This window comes from Magnolia sinica, chromosome 17 (assembly GCF_029962835.1).
Source record: "Magnolia sinica isolate HGM2019 chromosome 17, MsV1, whole genome shotgun sequence".
In the NCBI taxonomy this organism is placed as follows: domain Eukaryota; kingdom Viridiplantae; phylum Streptophyta; class Magnoliopsida; order Magnoliales; family Magnoliaceae; genus Magnolia; species Magnolia sinica.
In genome coordinates, this window is record NC_080589.1 from 60317836 (window position 1) to 60324167 (window position 6332).

Below are 6332 nucleotides of genomic sequence, written 5' to 3' on the forward strand. Positions count from 1 at the left end.
ATAAACATGCAGTTCATAGTTTCTACGGCATGAGCAAGAAGGTCTCTTAGTATGAAGAAGTCTTACAAGAAGGAACTAAGTGAAAGAACTCATCTTTAGTGACGTATTACAACGACCCAAATTATGAAATGACAATCACATAAGTGGTGGCTAAAGGCCACTGGTATGTTTTGCACTAGTCAAAGTAAAATCGACCACTTTGACTACACAGAAGGCTCAAAAGGTTTACACATTTGACATCACTTGAGCTAAAGAAATAAATGATTTGGAAGGCCAGAAAATTTGTCAAAATACCTATGAATCATAAGATACCCTCGGCCAATGAGTTCCAAAAGACCGAATATTGCAAATGGCATGGAACTTAATCTCATTCAACTAAGAATATGTCGTGCTCAGGAACATTATCTAGAATCACATCGATCACAAATTACTAAAGTTTTTTGAGAAATGTGAGGAAGTCATGCTGATTGATACATACCCATTCCCATCCAACCTCAAAGTCATGGATAATCTGAGGAATCAGCCGCCGTTAAAGGTCGATTTCAGACCGAGCAATCAAGGAGAAGTATCACATTGACCAGAACGAGGGCATTACAAGCCTTCTCATTCGAATGATAATAGTCGAATGATGTTAGAATGGGCCAATCAGGGTTCTCAGCTATGCGACCAGTGTGCTCGAAGGATTGTTTCTAGATGGAGGGACCCTCCCAAGCCAAAATGGGGAGGTCATACGTGGCCCCTCGGCCAGTTAGAAGTAACAATTGTCACCAACCGAACAGATGGCTCTCATTTACTGCCATGAAATTATAGTTATGTTATCGAAGGATATTCGAAAAGATGACAGAAATATAGGGAGGCTTATGATGATTGCAGAATCTTCTAAAAGCTTGGATGAGAGAGATGTATAAGAGAACTAGTAGTTGAGCCAAGAACTAGTGGATCGCACCATAAGAGGTTAGATTTAAAGAGAAATTAACATTAGAGTTTTAGGAGAAGTGATGTAAGAGAGAGAAACCCTATTTATGTAGGAAGAGGCATGAGGATTACATTGAAAGCCCCTAAAGCTTCCAAGAGGGAAAATGAGTTAGGCATGGAAGAGAGGGAGTCGTAAAAGTATTGGTGAAAATTTAAGTCGATGAAGAACCGTCTATAATACAGACTGTTTAAAACCGTCTATTATGACTATTTATAAGATGACTAATGATCGTCTATTATCCCACACAGTCTAAATCCTTCTTTTATCTGCAATTAATGATGAATTCTGACTAAATGAAATGGTCAATGTACATCCAACATTTTAAGAAGATTTTTCCTTGGTATTAAATATGGTTAACATCCATTGGAAAATTTATAGACAGTTTATGACCCGTCTTTAAACAAAAGAATTTTAGAGATGTCCACAACTATCTCAAAATGTATCTTTCTTTCTTCATTTTCACGTAGTGTCTAGCACGCCCACACACTACAGTAAAAAACAATGGTAATATAAGGCACTAGACCCAACTCAAGAATAGCCAATGTGATGCAAAGGTCCATACATTAAAGTGTCCTTGGTAACATACTAAGTCCCCATACCTCTTGTGATTACTTAACAAATGGGCTGCCAAGGCTCACATAACATGCACATACACAAGGTACGTAGGTTATGGTGGTACACATGTTTTCACATATATCATCGTTATTATAGCCATCATTCAACGTCTACTTTAATATCATCAACTATGCCATCACATGCATGTTCATGAAGTGTGTAGCATACAAGGATTCACATGCGTCATTAATATCATTTACTTATCATCATCCAAGCATCAAGTAAAGCATGATTATCTTATCCATGTTATCATCATGACCATCAATACATGCATTATTATCACTTGGATATCACATAATTTACTAGGTAACCAATATCAAGAAATGCATGGTGGTCATATGTATGACACTACCATGACTATCACCACATGCATTCGTTATCATATCATTGTTAGTATGCATGCTACCACAACTAATCCATCCACAATCACATTACGTTAAGCATAAATAACATCATGCTCATCAGTTAAATCATATCAATCATCATCATGTTACCATACATGTATCATCGTCTCAACCATTATAAGAGCGGGAAAAGCCCATTACAGCAGTTCATAGTCAAACCAATCCCCCAGGAACCAAGGAAACTGCAGGTGAAGGATCTTCTTAGAAGATCAGGTCCGTTACCTCCATCTAGGGTGTTCAAGTTCCTTCTTCAACAGATCATTGATGAGATTTTCAAAGGGGATTTCTCTATCACAAATGATGCGCCCGAATGTGTCTGGCCATATGACTCGTCGGGTTCCATCATGCTTAATTAAGCTTGGAAACTAATCAGAGGTACTTCAAATACAATGACGTGGGGGGACTAGATCTGGCAGAGTTCATTACCCCCAAAGGTGTTGGTGTTCATGTTGAGATTGTTACAATATGTTATCCCTATTGATAGCAAAATCCTTGGGTGCTCATGTGGAGATTGTTACAATATGTTATCCCTGTTGATAGCAGAATCCAAGCCAAGGGCATCACGCTGGCATCAAATGTCGTTGCTGCGAGCAAGGTAGTTCTCCCCGTCCTGTCATGGAGACGATTAATCACCTATTCCTTGAAGGTCAGCAGGTGGTCCTCATCTAGACTCATTTTGAGGCTCAATGTGGTGTCTCCTCTTCTTCTCAAATTTCTATTGCCGATAGGCTCTTACAGTGGAGAAGAGTGGAGGCACTGGGTACCGCATCCCCCCATGTTAGATTTTCTCTTCCCCTGTTAATTATATGGGAACTGTGGAGGGCTAGAAACAAAGCAACGTTCGGGGATACGGCGATGAACGCCAGAAAATCCATTGCTCGAATTAAATGGTGGGCCTCCCAGGTAATTCATAATTTTCAAGAACCAATCCACCCCTCTGTTTGGCATAGAAACAATTCTAGATCCCCTGTTAGCTGCCAGCACCGGTTTTGCCCAATTATGATCAAGTGGAAGCAACCTACTCCGGGTTAGGTTAAACTAAATGTCGATGGGTCCGCAAGGGGCAACCCCGGTATCTCGGGTGGAGGTAGCATATGTAGAAAGGATAATGGCACATTTATTTTCGCCTTCTTCGTAGGTTATGGTGTTGGTTCGAATAACCTTGTTGAATTGCGCACAATACATGATGGAATGGTGTTATGCTTACAGAAAGGGATGAACAAGGTCATGGTAGAATCGGATTCGAAGATGGTAACTGGCATTCTTGTTGGCAAAGTTGTGTGCCCATGGAGATGGAAACCATGGGTAGTAAGGATCAAAATCTTGAAGCAGTCGTGAACCTTTTTCTTGAGGGTCAAATATTGCATATCAGACCCAGTTATTGCATGAATTTACAAACATAATACCGTTTAATGGCTGATTTAATCGTGTTTGTAATGTAGGGTGTGTTTAAGAGCCTGGACTGAAAAAAGGGTGGTAAATGCATGGATTTGACGCTCCAGAAGCACCAAGGCAAGGAACGGACTCTAGAAGACTAAGAGCGACGGAATTATACACCAGGGGTCCGCGAAAATCGAGAAACTGAAGCTCAAATGGCCTGAAAGTTAAGTAGAATGCAAGATCACAGCGTTCCCACCATCCGATTGGCTCGAAACTTCATACATGGGATTGGGACCATAAATTAACCGTACACATCAAAAATTAGCCATTGGATCACTGTGGAAGCCGCCCAACGGATAGATCAGCTCCTTAAATCCTTAAGTGAGGCCCACCTGATATCTGGATATTCTCCAGTTTTGGTCTCAACCGTTTAAATGAGCTGACAAAACGGATAGACGGAGCGAATTTCTTGAAAACATCATAATGGACCCCACTGGAGTATGAGTGTGCATAGTGCACAAGTGCACTAGCCGTGCACCGAAACGAAGAGTCGGTCAAACCAACCCTTGACCGACTTCTTCTTCCAAAAATCAAAACGCAACAGCGTCTTGACGTCGATCGCCGGTTCTTAGTTGTGGGCCCCACCCATCACTTATATATTAGATCTGGACCGTCCATGGTGTCCGAATGTGAGCTTTAACCCATGCCAAGGTTGCCTTTTCGTCCCATGTGCACACAAACACGTCTTCAACCGACCAACGTAGGACGGATGGTGGAGTGAATATCTCGTGGGCTTCATCAACGGCGGATTAAAACCAGCCCTTTCCAATTGGTATTTTGAGGAGATTACAATGGACGGGGTGGATTTCCAAGTTGACACTGATTATGGGCCCCACCGACTTTCACAGCATTGACGTGAAAGCTCTGTTTCACAACAGAGCTTGCGGACGGAATTTGTGGGCCACCATGGTCCATGTTCCAGATAATCGGGATCGTCCATCAAGGGTAAAAGGGCCCTATAAACATGGCCTAGGTGTCGGAATCGCAGAATGAAGTGCAGGTGGCTATTGATATTCCAAAACGCAGAATAGACGGTGTAAAAAAATAAACTGTGGGCCACCATGGTTTTAACCCAAAATCGATCAAGTCTGAATAGTTTTTCTTAAGTAATCCGGTGGACGGTGTGGATTTCTTGAAAGATAGCCAAAGTGGGCCCCACCGAGAGTCCAGCGTCGACAATTCGGGCTCTGTTTACGTAGCCCGCGCACGACCGTGAAATTCGAGATTTGTGGGGCATTCCGTGATCTTTATCACTGCCAGACTGCTGATCCAGACCGTTCAAAGTCCTTATAAGTGGGTCTTTACCCTAGCCATGCAGAAGTTTTTACTCCAAGGAAGATCGTTGTCTTGCAAACACATTTCAAACGCGAGTCAGGCTGCGTTCCTACGCAGGCGGTTTGAATAGCTGGCTGCGTAAATTTTTCGCGGATCCCAGCAACGAATGGACTCTCTTCGTACCTGTGAAATAAAGAGAGAATGAACGTGGAACGGGAGAGGAAGAAAGGATTGAAGGAGGAGAGCTTGGCTTGGTTCGGGGGATTAAAGGAGAAGCAGCTGTGGAGCAGAGACAGGGAGAGAGGGAGTAGTATTTTTCTTAATTGTTTATTTCTACTACTGTTTTTTTTTTTAATTATTTCTTTGAGGATGTTGAGCCTAATCATGGTCGGCTAAACCTCTTAGCTAGGGCTAAGAGGTGAAGCCTGTAGCGAGATGGGAGATATTGTTTCATGCCTTTAATTCATAAACTGAATTTGATATATTTAATTATTAAAGGAATATTTTTCCTAGCCTTTAATGGTCTGTTGTGACTGAAATTACAATAGGATTGCAAGGGCTTTGAATATTTCTTTCCTTTTTTTTATGTTTATGAAGTCAGGAAGCCCTGTTGTTCATCATTGCTCCATGGGCATGGTACGATGACAGTATCCTTCTTGATCTTCATACATTGTTGATTAGTTGGTAATTAGTTTAATCCTGTTGTTTGCTTTGTCTCCTGGGCATGGTTAGATGATGGAATCCATTCTAATTCATATACCTTTCATCTCTTGAAAACCAGATCAAGTAAGTTCAGTTTGAATTCCATAAACATTGATGCAAGCATAAGATCTTCCTGATCTCTACAAGTGGATCCTCTGAATCCCTAGTTTCCTTTCTCTGAATTCCTTAAAGTTTTAAATAATTACTTCATAATTATTCCTTAAAATTCTATTTGGTTAGATCATATCTTAGTCTAGTTCTATTTCTACCTAGTTTCAGGAAGCGTACAAGTTTCAGTCCCTGTAGATTCGACCTCAGTCTTACCGAGTTTATTACTACATCACAACCCTCTACTTGGGGAGTGAACAAGTTTTTGGCGCCGTTGCCGGGGACTGACGGTTACGATTCTCTGAAATTAATTAGTTTTAGAATTAGGTTAGGATTAGGATTTTACTAACTTTAGGCTAAAAGTTTTTATTTTATTTTATTCTTAGAAACTAACTTGTTTCCAGATTTTGTAGGATCCTGACATAAGTCCATAAATTGGTAATTCCTTCATAATCTCTTTACTTTTTCTACCTTTTAGAATTAGGGTTTGAATTTTATAAATTTTCTAATTCTAGTATCCTCCCATCTGTAGGAAATAGTTTATTCTTAGAACTAGGTTATTTCTTAATTAATTTTCTACTTTTATTTTTAGTAACTTTCTAATCTTAGAATCTAATTTGTTTCCTAATTTATTTTTAGAATTTTTGTTTAGAAACTAACCTTCCTATTTTGTAGGCCTTTAAGATAGAAATTCCTAATTCGGTAAGCTCCTTCCCTACTTTTTATTTTTCAGTTCTCTTTTAGTAATTTACTTTCTAATATAGGACTTTCTTAATTTATTCCACTTTCTTTTAGAAATCAGTTTACTGTTA